General features: G+C 40.7%; 1 non-coding gene across 1 annotated transcript; it reads right to left on the reverse strand.

The window, feature by feature from the left end:
* Nucleotides 1–4,825: 4,825 nt before the first annotated feature.
* Nucleotides 4,826–4,932, reverse strand: LOC120268870. Its single transcript, XR_005539060.1, has one exon. It is a non-coding gene; the product is annotated as a small nucleolar RNA R71 (small nucleolar RNA).
* Nucleotides 4,933–13,777: the final 8,845 nt, after the last annotated feature.

Consider the following 13,777-nt stretch of genomic DNA (forward strand, 5'->3'; position numbering starts at 1 on the left):
GTACCGTAAGTGAACGGATGTCGAAGTAATAAAGTACCCAAAAGGTTGGTAGTCAAATCGATAGGGAATAGACTCTAGAAATAATTAATTTTGTTAAATTAACCAGAGTGAGAAATTGATTGGTGAATGTGCTTATGTTGTTATCAAAATATAAAGACAAGTAAATAAATAAGGGGTAAGAAGAGGACACAATCAATGATAAAGTAGCGTACTCAGACAATGCTCCCTTAGGATTCTAATTTCAAGTGCAAGACTAAGATTACACTTCCCTAATTGAGATTTAATATGTCGTGGAAATCCAAAAACACAAGGTCTCAAATCTAAGGTCAACCATGACTAATCCCCTATGAGATCCGGACGGAGAGAAGACTCTTAACGCAACACACTATGTATGACTGCTTAAAGCTTTAGGGATTCCAAGTAATAAACCCTATTTCAAAATCTAGATCAAACCCTTTAGTCTAGGTGAAGAATCCCTAATCACAACTAAGCCCCAGTGGAGAGGGAAATCTCGGTACTTCACTATGTTGTGATTACATCTGGGGGAAGGGGGCATTCTGCTACCTCTCGACTCACCCACTTATCTCTCTTCAACCTTGGTAAATCTAATCCTAGTGGTGATGGTCACTCATCAAAAGGATGATTAGAATAGATTCTCAACCCTATTGTCAGTCTAAGGGAAAATCAAGCATCAAGCACACAAGATTGAAACTCAAATAAATACTCAATTAAAGGAAACACAGTGAAATTCAAAGAAACAAATACATCATAGGGTTTACATGTCCAAGTACACACTAGGGTTTAGCTCTCTATAGAGCAATACAAAAGATAAGAAGAGTTCAAATGAAAGTGCAAACAATCCATAAAGATAAACCCCTTTTTATCCCATGATGATAGTCTCCAAGAGCCATTCCTCCTTCTCCAATGACTACTCCATCTAGCCTAAGACACACCTCGGTGAATCAATGCCATCAGTGGCGCCCCCAATAACTCTCCTTTAAAAGAAATTGATGTTAAACCACATAAAAGTGCTCCAAAACTTGCAAAATCCTAGTCCAAACCCTAGTTGTGCTCTCTCTCAAAGATAAGAAAATGATCCCAAAAATAACTCTTCAAACCAGCTATTTAAATCCAAAATTGGGAATTTGCACAACCATACTAAAATCCACACACCCATGTAGAAAATCCACACACCCGTGTGGAATTTCCACATCCCCATGTGGATTATTAGCTTTACTAAAAATTGCTCAAACGGACTCCAAATTCCATTCCATTTTTCTTGAAGCCACCTGAATGGATTCACATCCTTGTGGTAAGTCATAGGGCATTTCTTGATGTATAAAAAACAATGAGGAGAGCTTTTGATATCTATGAACAACCCAGAATATGAACATGTGACTGTCGTTGTGCCCTTCTATGACATCAATTTACTTGAACTCTTTAGAAGTTGGCACACACCCTCATTTATAACATCACGGCTTGTATCTTCCTCATTATGTTGCACAAAAGGACTCCAAAAGGAAACTCCATGACCTATTTTTGCATTCTTTCTCCTCAACTTGCCTTCACAATCCTAAATGCACAAAATAACACTAAAACACAATAATGAGCCATAAAAACTGCTAAAAAAAGTGCTCCATATAAGTAAAATATACTAATTGATATGCATACACAAGCACTTACTAAACTACCCTACGCTTATGCTTTTGCTTGTCCTCAAGCAAAAATTAACACATTAAAATCATCAAAGAAGAGACATGGAAGTGCTTGGCCTTAGGTTTAACAAAAGAGTACAAGAATAGCATTCTAAATATAAGGAAGATTTCAAAAACCAAATGAAAGAGAAATCATTGATCTAGCAAAAATTCAAATAAAAAAGAAATAGAATCTAAACACATGTGTTTGTCTAATCTCACTAATGTCAACCTAATGTCCACTCCTTAAAGTTCTTATTAACAAGGATTTATCTATAGACACAAAGAATAGGTAGTTGCTACACACATCCTCTAAGGTAGGCCCTTTCCCAAGATGCCTCATTGGTGGTTTTCACACTTTTGAGGTGGTAGCTCTTTCTACCGGGGGTAGTAGCTTTCACTCATCTTATTAGATAGTGCATTCTCTCATTAAGGCATAACTAGTATCCGACTTATGAGAGTAGCTTCATACATCATAGGTGATAGCCCTTTCCACCCTTATGTACAAGCACAACCAAAACTTTTTTTTGAAAACTCAAATAATGCAATTATAGTCCCAAGAATACTAAACTAGAGTTTTCACGGGTTTAAATACTAAGTAATGTACAAGATAGGCAATCTGATAAGTACTTGTGTGATAAAAATGCAAAGTATTCTTTCCTTATGATGAGCATTACTTTTATAAGATTTTAGGGCTAATACTTGTGCATTTGTGTTACTTTCATGCATATAGGGTTGTGAAGCTGAATGTTAAAGAAAGAAGCCAATGTAGATCGTGAACGCACTATTTGGAGAAAATCTTGAGAAGGGTCAATCACGAAGACATAAGTCGGGTTAAAGACGCGAGAATGTGTGCCAACCTCCATGTATTCAAGCTAGCAAAATGGTTTGGAGGAGCACAAAGGAAGTCACATTCGAGTATCCGGGCTTATGCATTGATAGAAAGATCTTCACCAATGAGGTTGGTGATTGAAAAATAAAGCAATCTACGACATAAACGTCTGCCCGTTGACGTTACCTCGATAAAAACATGGATTAGCGAGTGTTTCGAGCCGGTATTGTAGCAGGTACTCTTCACGGCCGAAAATGAGAATTCCAGAGAATCCACACGAGCGTGTGGAAATTATCCACCACCGTACGGAAATTCCATAGGCCGGTTTGGCATATCCACAGGGGCGTGTGGATGCCCGATTCCAACCCTATTTAAGGCGTGATTTAGCCCCGATTTCAGCATTATTTTCTCCATTCTTTCGCAAACTTAAGAGGGGGATATGGCTAGGGTTTTGAGAGGTATTGGTAGGGTTTTTTGGAGAGGTTTTTCAGCTTTCGACATCGCATTCCACTTAGAAGAATGTTATTGGGAGAGCTTTCGTCGGTACTAATCTGGCGAGGTGTGTCCTAGGCCGGACAAGGGGACCTTTGGAGGAGATGAGGCTTCTCCACAAGACCATCGTCACGACTATCGTGGGGGTTTTCTATGGATTACTTGTTTTTACATTTCGATTTCATTATTGATTATAACTAAATCCATGGAGAGCCAAACCTCTTAGTGGGTACTTGGATTTGTGAACCCTAGGATGTGTTTGTTTCATTAAACCTTCTATTATGCTTTCATTAATTAATGTGTTATTTGAGTTCCAATATTCAATGTTCGATTGATTGAATCCTCTCTCAGAGTGACACTAGGGTTCATATCGGTAACCCTTGTGAGTGAGTGACACACCACGAGGGTTAGACAAAGCTAGATTGGAGAAGGTTGAGAGTGTGAGTTGAGAGGTAGCGGAGCGTCCCCTTTCCCCTCTGATGTGATTTATCATACCTCCATTTTCTTAAGTTCTTTGCGGTCATAGTAGAGTGAATGGGCTAAGGGATGACCTTCCATTGGGGCTTAGTTGCAAAGGCAACGGAGTGAAGCGTTGAAGTGATTTTAACACCTAGGGCTTAATTGTGGCTAGGGACCTCTCACCTGGACCAAAGGGTTAGGTCTATTTCTAGGAAGAGGGTTTATCACTTGAAACCCCAAGAACTCCATGCAATTCTATCCGAGTGCGAGGTGTTGAGATTGTTCGATTTCTCCTCCGGGACAAGGTATAGAGTTAGTCATAATTGACTTTAGATTTGGTACCGTGTATTGAAGGATTTCCATGACTCATTAATGTATTAGTTAGGAGGCATAATTATCAATTTTGCACTTGAAATGATTGTCCTTGGCGGAATTATATCCAGGCACCCCATTTATACCGATTGCCTTATCTCTCACTTACTTGTGCTTTTCTCTCTTGCTTCTTTTATTCTTGTTTACATTACATCTTGTTAACACAATCATTATTCATCTTCACTTGGTTAAGAAACAATTTAAGTTTTGTTACTCCCTACTCCCTGTGGATACGATACCCACTCACCTGGGATTTTATTACTCGATAAACCCGTGCACTTGCGGGACATACGTAAGGGGCATTGTCAAGTTTTTAGCGCCGTTGCCTGGGAATAGGCATTAAAAGATACTTTACACTTTGTTTTTTTTAGCTATTCATTCATTCATTCTATTTCACATCTTTTTCTATCATCGTTCTAATTTGTTCTTTTCCTTCAGGTACAGCTCTAGGTTACGACCCGAGGGAACCCTTCGATATTAACTGAAGGAGATCCAGAACTTGAACTTACACTCCGAAGAAAAGAGAAAGAACCTGTGCAAGAATCATCAAATCTAGCTGAAGTGGAAGTTGAAGGATCTGACAACATGGCTGAGCAGAATGAACAAAAGAGAACATTATCTAATTACGCCAGACCATCAGTACTGGGGACACAATCTAGCATTGTGTGATCCCCGATTATAGCTCTGAACTTTGAGATGAAACCAGCATTCATCTAGATGATTCAGCAGTTAGTGTAGTTCAATGGTTTGGCCGATGAGGATCCAAACAATCACATAGAGAACTTATTGGAAGTTTGTGATATGCTGAAGATCAATGGTGTATCGGATGATGCTATTAGATTGAGGGCATTCCCATTTTCTCTCAAGGGAAGAGCCAAGCAGTGGCTTTCATTCCTTGCCAAAAGCATCCATCACTACTTGGAATGAGATGGTCAAAGTTTTTCTTACCAGATACTTCTCTCCGGGGAAGTCGGCCAAAATTTGCAATGAGATATCATCGTTCCTGCAGATGAAATTGGAATCATTGTTTGAGACATGGGAGCATTTCAAGGACCTTTTGCGGAGGTGGCCACAACATGGATTTCCAGAATGCATGATCATTCAAACTTTCTATAATGGGTTGAATCCGAGTATAAGGCAATTGCTAGATGCCACCGCAGGAGGTACAATGGGGAATAAAACCCCGGAAGAAGCCCAACAGTTAGTAGAAGACATAGCCATAAATAGTTATCAGTGGAATGCTCGAGAAAGAAAAAAGGTGGCTAGGGCTCCATGAAATAGATGCAGTCACTTCCTTGGCAGCCCAAGTGGAATCATTGAGTAAGAAGTTAGACCTTCTAACTTCAAATAGAGTGGCGGCCATGACTAGTTGCAATGGGTGTGGCAGTGGACATGCTCCCTCCGATTGCCCGATCTCTATTGGTGATGTATCTTCGGTGGTGAAAGTCGACTTTGTGGGTAATGCAATAAGGAACCAAGGTAACCCATATAGCAACACCTACAATCAGGGTTGGAAGAATCATCCCAACTTTTCATGGAGCAACCAAGTACAACCAAAGGCCATGGCACCACCAAGTTTCCAACAACAACAAGCCCCAAACATGGAGAATAGAGTGTCCGGCTTGGAAACCCGAATAACCGACTTAGGAAAAAGGCTTTACTAGATTTGTGCAATCATCGGACATGCGGTTTCAATTAGTCAAGGCTACACTTCGCAATCACACCGCCTTTTTACATAATTTAGAGAATCAAGTGAGGTAAATTGTGAAGTCTTTATCGGAAAGGCCATAAGAAAGCTTGCCAAGCAATACCAAGACCAATCTATGAGATCATGTGAAGGCGATCACTTTAAGAAGTGGTCGTGAGGTTGAAGGTAGGCTTCCAAGTCAGAAGACCAATGTTGAAGCACTGGAGGTCGTAGAGGTTTAGAAGGGAGCAACAAAGGAGAAGGAGGTGCACCCCCATCTTGAAAGCCAAGAATCCCTTATCCCTCTAGATTAAAGAATGATCAAGTGGACGAGCAGTATAAGAAGTTTCTGGGTCTGTTTAGGCAACTACATATAAACATCCCTTTTGTTGAGGCATTATCCCAAATGCTGAGATATGCCAAGTTCTTGAAAGATTTGTTGACCAACAAAAGGAAATTGGAGGAGAGTGCCTTCGTGATTCTAGATGCATCTTTCTCGGCTGTCTTGCAAAAGAATATGCCAAAGAAGAAGAAAGACCCAGGAAAGCTTCATCATTACTTGCAACATTGGCAACTTGGGAGAAGAAATGACATTGGCGAGTCAGGGTCCGGTATCAACATCATGCCATATTCCTTCTTTTAGAAGCTAGGCTTGGGAGAGCCTAGCCTCACTCGAGATGACATTGTAATTTGCGGACCAAACAGTGAGACATCCAAGGGGCATCATTGAAGATGTGCTTGTCAAAGTTGACAAGTATGTATTTCCTGTAGATTTTTTGGTATTGGATGCGATGAGGATACGGATGTTCCTTTGATACTTGGGAGGCCATTCTTGAGCACTTCTAAGGCATTGATCGACATAGACGGTGGGGAGTTGACAGTGAGGGTTGGAGATGATAAGCTCACATACCGCCTTGCCGAAGCCATGTGACATTCTCTTGACTTTGATGATACTCTTTACTTTATTAACACTACTGATGAGATAATTGATGAATATATGCAGGAAGTGTTCAATCCGGACCCATTCGAGGGGTTGCTAGACCAAGAGGTAGAATGAAGAAGTGCTAATGCTTGGTCTAAAGGAAGAAGTACCATCTATTTCGGGGATGATGAAAAAAGTGCTCCGGAAGATGAAGAGGGCGAGGAGACGCCACAAGAAACGCTCCAAGGTTGTTGAAGATGCGCAAGAACCGGACAAGGTGGATGAACCCTTATTAAGTGGTACCAAGCCCATTAACTCATCCTCTACCCTCAAGAGACTTTGTTCATCGTGCTTTTAAGTCATGGGTAAGAGGAAAACCTTTATCTATAAACCCTTGTGAAGTAAGAAGAGGTGAGTCAAGCTTAGAGACGTTAAACAATTTCTTCTTAGGAGGCAACCAAAGCGTTGACTGTTTTTCTTAGTTTCTAGTTTAGTGTTCACTTGAATAAGGCATTGAGTGTTGGTGTCTATATGTTTTGATGCATTGCTGTGAGTTTTCTTATGGATTTTTGGTGTTATCATGAGCTTTAATGTGTTTTGGGGAAATTTTGGTCGTGCGAGCTAGTTTTTCATGTTTTCGCTGATATAGTTTGCATGAAAGGGTAGGCTCTGAGTGTGTATACATGTTCAGGAATTTTTTATAGAGCCTGCAAAGTTTTTCTAAGCCATCCAGAGAAAACGCACATGCGTGTGGAATTTCCGCACGCCCGTGGATCTCTACTGTGAGCTTGTCCAAAGATGGCATAGGGGCGTGGACTAGCCCCTGTGAGTGACCTGGTGATATCCGCACGCCCGTGGATAATTTCTGCACGGGCGTGCGTTTTTCCTGCAGAGACTTAAAATTTTTTCCCGAGAGCCCACAGGGGCGTGGATTTGCCCCTGTGGGTGATCCTATGATAAACGCACGGGCATGGGTATTTTCTGCATGCCCGTGTGAATCTCTGTAGAAGAACTCTCTTCCATCCAGAGAATACACAGGGGCGTGCATCTTCCCCTGTGAACTGCCCAGTAATGATCCACGCCCGTGCGGAATTTTTGCACGGGCGTGCGAAACATTTAGTGATAATTCTCGATTAGAGAGATAGTTTACAGGGGCGTGTGTCTGCCCCTTTGGGTCGGCCGCACGGGAGTGGTTATTTTTTGTACGCCCGTACAGTTGTGTTCAGAGACAGAGGAGTAGTTTCCGCACGCCCTGTGACTCTCTCCTGTGGAGGCGCAAGGGCATGGGTAATTTCCGCACGCCCGTGTGGATGTGCAGAATTCCAAGAAACGTGATTTTTCTTTATAAATCTTGTTGAATCTTTCATCCATTACCCTTCCAAACACTCGAAAAATACTCTTGATTAATTTTCTGACCTTTCATCGGTATTTTAGAGGGATTTCCATTCAATTTCCACTTCGAATTCGAAGTTTTCATACCAATTTCATCGGTAAACCTTTTGCTCTCTCTCTTATTCACCAATTCTTGTTTTTTTATTGGTTTAGAAGTGTTGAGTTGCGGCAATTTTCACTCTATAATGGTTTATGCATGTTTAGAAAGTGTTTATACGTGGTTTTAAGGTCTATTTTGGAAGTATTGACATGCAGCCGTGCGGTTTTCACGCCCCATGGATCCACGCGGGCATGCAAAATTTCCACATGACCGTGTGGATTTCTGCAGTATTACTTTGTGAGCTTCTTTAATTGTTTCTTCTTCATTTTTTTGCATATATGGCACCTTGTTCGAAGAAACAAGAGGGTAAACGTCCAAGGGAAACTTCATCTGAGCTAGTACAAATTGAATTCTTGAATCCCGAGCATCAGACTCGATTGGAGTGAGTATCGAGGCTCAGGTTTGGGCAGTCTTGTTTCGTGGACTTGAGTGTGTTTAGTGAGGTGCAGTGAGGCGATGAGTGGGCCGATGGGAATGACGGGCTATTGGCCGTGGCAAGCTGGTGGAGATTATTGTCAATCCGAGTGCCAGCTATCCAGCCACTACATTGGAAGTACTGGCGTCCTTCGAGTTTGAGCAGCTGTATGGGAGATTTGACATCATTGATGTTATACAATTTAGAGCGTTCGGACGTTAGTTTAGCATGAGTGTCACAGAGGTTTCAGTGCGTATGGGCTCGTATGATGAGGCATACACAGATACAGAGGAGTATGGACACTTGCCGAAGGATTATTCCAGCACCTTGACCCCACATCAAGCATATCAAGCTTTGTGTGCACAAGGGCAGTATGAACTGGGAGTGTCCAAAGCCACATGATTCTTCTGGCTGAGCTACAGGTATTTACACGCAGTCCTTAGCACATCTATGGATGGCCGAGATGACAACACAGGTGCTTTGAGCCAGCAGGGGTTACTTTATTTATATTCTATGGTCCAGACCATGCCGGTTCACCTGGGGGACATTGTGACAGACTTCTTGAGATACCAGGATCAGAATGGGAGGGTAGAAGTATTATTTGCTAGACCCTATGCCACTAGACTTATCCTGGGGATGGGCCTTGTGGATGGTATCCGAGGGGCCAAAAAGACGGTTATCCCTGTCCCTCTTGGACTCGATACAATCAGGATGATGGGACTAGTGCGTAGATATGGGCCGGAGATTACATTGTAGCTACCTCTACTGCAGAGAGCACAGAGGGCAGAGGATACGTAGCGAAGGGTTCAGCATTGATGAAGACCTAGATCCCAGGGCTCATGCTCACCCTATCCTGAGCCTATAATCGTATTAAGAGGCTTGAGAGTGTTGTGAGTGTATTATGTTCTGGGATCACCGAGATTCGAGCGATACATTTAGCACTTTATACCGACGTGATGGCCCATTTTGACAGGTTACAGCAGTTATTGATTAGCCGACCTCCGGCTCCTCCGGCCTCACCATCACCTGATCCACCAGCACCATTCGATTATCCAGTAGCTGAAGAGCCGACAGCTGATGACACTGACACTTGACTTTATTTTTTGTCATCTTTAGTACTTTTGCATTTCATTTTGGAACTTGTATACTCAGACTGGACTTTCCTTCTGAGATTATTTTCATTTTGTGGTCTCGAGTTGTATTCATTACTTTACCGGTTATTTACTTGAGTTGTTTTTATTTTATTGAGCTTCACTGAACCCCCTCATGTATGCGTGCAGATGGTTTTGTCAATATGGAAATTGATAACTAGTCATGGACACGACCAAGGTGCTTTAGCACTTGGTCCTGTATATTTCATAACCCGTCAGAACATCACTCCCAAGGATTTAGCTCCATCAAATTGCAACACTAGGAGTCAGGGGAGTATTATTTTGATTGCTTCTCCTACATATACTCTATACTCTCAATTGATATACATTATGAGGAAGCTTGCATGCGTACATTGGGGACAATGTACAACTTAAGTGTGGGTGGGGGGGGGAGCTTCATAATGCACATGCCTTTTATATTAGTTTTGATTAACATACATGCTCACATAGCCAATGGCGGTTCACCTTAGTTGCAATGATTGTATTCTTGAGTTTAGGAGATTTTTTTAATATTGAATGTTCTCATGCTCTAGTTCTTGCTTGAATTTCTAGAAAATTTTGCCCGATTGACACTTGTTGCACTACTCGCTCATTAAACTCTTTTGGAAACTAAAGTTCAATATTAAAGGGACTAGTTATAGTTGTTTGTTCTACTCCAAAATAGTTTTATTGTTTCAATTATGCTTGTTGGGAGCCATCAGGGGAACCATCGATGACATCAATTCGGACGGGTGTACCCTAGCTTCGTGGAAGGAAATCTTGTAGAAATTGAAGCATCCCTTGAAGACCATCAAGCATCTATCTAAATGGGGATTTCTTAATGGTTTTCATGTGTTTTCATTCATTGATTGATTTCATATTGTATTGCTCCATGGAGAGCTAAACCCTAATGAGTACTTGGACAAGTAAACCATATGATGTGTATGTTTCTTTGACTTTTATTTTGTTTTCTTTAATTGAATATTTATTTGTGTTTTAATTTTGTGCGCTTGAAGTTTGGTTTTTACTTAGAGTGACAATATGGCTGAGAACCTATTCTAGTCATCCTTTTGACTAGTAACCATCACTATTAGGATTAGATTTACCAAGGTTCAAGAGGGCTAAGAGGATGAGTCGAGAAGAAGCGGAACATCCCCTTTCCAATATAATGTGATTTATCCTATCCCACATTCCAAGATTTCTTCACAATCACGACAGAGTGAAGCATCGAGTGTTCCGTTTATGTTTAGGTTTAGTTATGAATAGGGATCTTTCGCCTAGACTAAAGTGTTTGTTCTAAATTTAGGAATAGAGTTTATCACTTGGAATCCCTAGAACTTTAAGAAGTCATACATTGTGTTAGGTGACACACCCCTTGCGAGTGCGTTCCACAAGTGCATGGATTGTCGAAGTAATAAAGTATCCTGGTGAGTGGGTAGTCATATCCATAGGGAATAGTGCTCAGAAACACAATTATTACTATTTAACTATAGTGAAGATGATTTAAGAGGTGTGAACAATATCAATGCAAATAGAAATAAAATAAAGAAGAAAGAGACGCAATAGAATAATAGGAGAGGTAGTCGATAGAAAATGGGGCACCCGGACATTGCTCACCCTAGGATTATTGTTTTAAGTGCAAGACCAATCAATATGTCTCCTAACTGATGTCTAATGAGTCGTGGAAATCCTAAAACACACGGTCCTAAACCTAAGGTCAACCGTGACTAACCCTCACACTATGCCCCGACGGAAAGGGATACTCTCAACACCTCACACTGTGTGGGGTTCCATGAAAATTTGGGGCTCCAAGTGATAAACCCTATTCCCTAATATAGATTTAACCATTTGGTCCAGGCGAAAGAACCCTAGTCACAATTAAGCCCCAGCACTAAGGATTACTTCAACACTTCACTTTGTTGCTTGCAACTAAGCCCCAGTGGAGTTTGTCTCTTAGCACTTCACTCTATTGTTACCGTAAAGAACTCTTAGAACGTGGAGGTAGGATAAATCACATCGGAAGGGAAAGTGGATGTTCCGCTACCTCTCGACTCATCTTCTCATGGTGTGTTACCCATCCACAAGGATTATCAAGATAGATTCTTAACGCTAGTGTCACTCTAAGGGAAAATCAATTCAACAAGTATTCAAGGTTAGAACTCAATTAAAAACATCAATCAAAGAAACATAATGAAAGATCAATGAAACAAAATCATCCTAGGGTTTACAAGTCCAAGCACCCACTAGAGGTTTAGCTCTCCATGGAGCAAGATACAATCAATAATAAAATCGAATGTAAAAGCATGCAATCCATAAGTAAAACACCCTTGTAATTTGTATCGATGGACTTGTGGAGTTTGCCTCGTCTTCTCCAAAGGGTTCCCTCATCAAGCCTAGGACACACCTCGCCAAATCGATGCTGAAGAAAGCTCCCTTAATAACTATCTTCCAAAGGAACACGGTGTCAAAGGCCGTAGAACCACTCCAAATACCTAGCCAAAGCCTCTCCAAACCCTAGCTGCGAGCACCTCCAAAGATGGGGAATAAATTAGAAAAGGATCCTCCCAAAATGTCTAAAATCACAGCTTAAATAGGGCTGGAATCAGGCATCCACACAGGAGTGTAGAATTTTCACACACCCGTGTGAGTTTCCAGGAATCGAATTTCTACTAGCTATGAATAGTAACTACTACAGTGATTTTGCTATATCAATTTTTTATAGTAAACTACTACAGTGTTTCGCCAAAAATACTCCCGAATCCACACTTTCATTAAGGCCACATGAATGGGCACACATCCATGCGGTAGATCACGTTGCGTCTTCAATTAAATCATATTTGACGAAGGTCTTGCTAGTATCGCACAAGTTGGAACACATGAGTGTGACTGCCTTTGTGCCCCTCCAATTTGTATGTTTTCTCGAGCATAATGGAGTTTGGCACAGACTCACATGTCTTTGGTCACAACTTATGTCTTCACGTTTGTTCAATCCAAGGCTTCATCAAAAATTGCATTCACGATCTAGTCTTGGTTCCTTTCTTCCACACTTGTCTCCACAACCCTTTATGCACAAAAGAGCACAAATACACATGAATAAGAGATAAAATCTGAGAAAAGTAATGCTCAATGTAAGAAAAGAATACATCGTATTAATAGTACACAAGCACTTAGCAAACTTCACCACACTTGAGCTTTTGCTTGTCCTCAAGCAAAAATAAAACATTGAAGCATATAGAAGGAAAATTCAAAGTGCTTGGCCGTAGGATCACCATAAGTATGCAAGGGAGGCATTCTACAAGTAGGGAAAAATTTCAACACTGAATAAGAAAAATCAATGCTCTAGTTAAAAACTTGATTCAAAAAGTACAACAACCCGATATTGTGTAAGTCTGTATAAACTCACTCAAGTCAACCCAACGTATACTCCTCAAAGTTCTAAGTAACAGAGACTTATTTATGTACAAAAAAACAAAGAAAAAGTAGTAGCTTCACACATCATTTAAGATAGCCTTTTCCTAAGCTGCCCGCTAAGGTGGCTTTCACACTTTCGAGGTGGTAGCTATTTCTACTGGGGTAGTAGGTTTCACTCATCCCATGAAATAGCTCTTTCTCTCACTAGGGCATAACTATTATACGACTTATGAGAGTAGCTTCATACTTCATAGTTGGTAGCTCTTTCTACCCCTAATGCACAAACAAACAAACATATCTATTTTTTTTCTTTACTTTTTCATCCATTCAACCTTTTTTTTTGATGAAATTTGAACAAGAAACAAACTAATTTAGTCCCTTAAACATTTAACTCGAGTTTCCATAGGGTTTAATGAGTGAGTAGTGCAACAAGTGTCAATTGGGCAAAAAATCCTAAAAATTCAAGTAAAACTAGAGCATGAAAACATTCAAAGTTAAAAATTCTCCTAAACTTAAGAATACAACCATTGCAACTAAGGTGAACCACCATTTGCTACATGAGCATAAAAAAATGAAGCATAAGTATAGAACATATGTAATGTGAACCCCCACAGCAGACACTTAAGATGTACATTGTCCTCAATGTACGCATTCAAGCACAATAAAATGTATAACAATCAAAAACATGTGGAGATGGGCGATTAAAAAAATACTCCCCTAAACTCCAAATGGCACGTTTGATGGAGCTATATTCATTGAGAGTTGAGTTACAACGAGGTTTGTAACGCACACACGGCCATGTGAAAATCACACGGCCATGTGAAAATCAGATTGACCTTGCCAATGACTAATTCTCAAATTCCAGACTTAC

Source organism: Dioscorea cayenensis, chromosome 1 (assembly GCF_009730915.1).
Source record: "Dioscorea cayenensis subsp. rotundata cultivar TDr96_F1 chromosome 1, TDr96_F1_v2_PseudoChromosome.rev07_lg8_w22 25.fasta, whole genome shotgun sequence".
Classification (NCBI taxonomy): domain Eukaryota; kingdom Viridiplantae; phylum Streptophyta; class Magnoliopsida; order Dioscoreales; family Dioscoreaceae; genus Dioscorea; species Dioscorea cayenensis.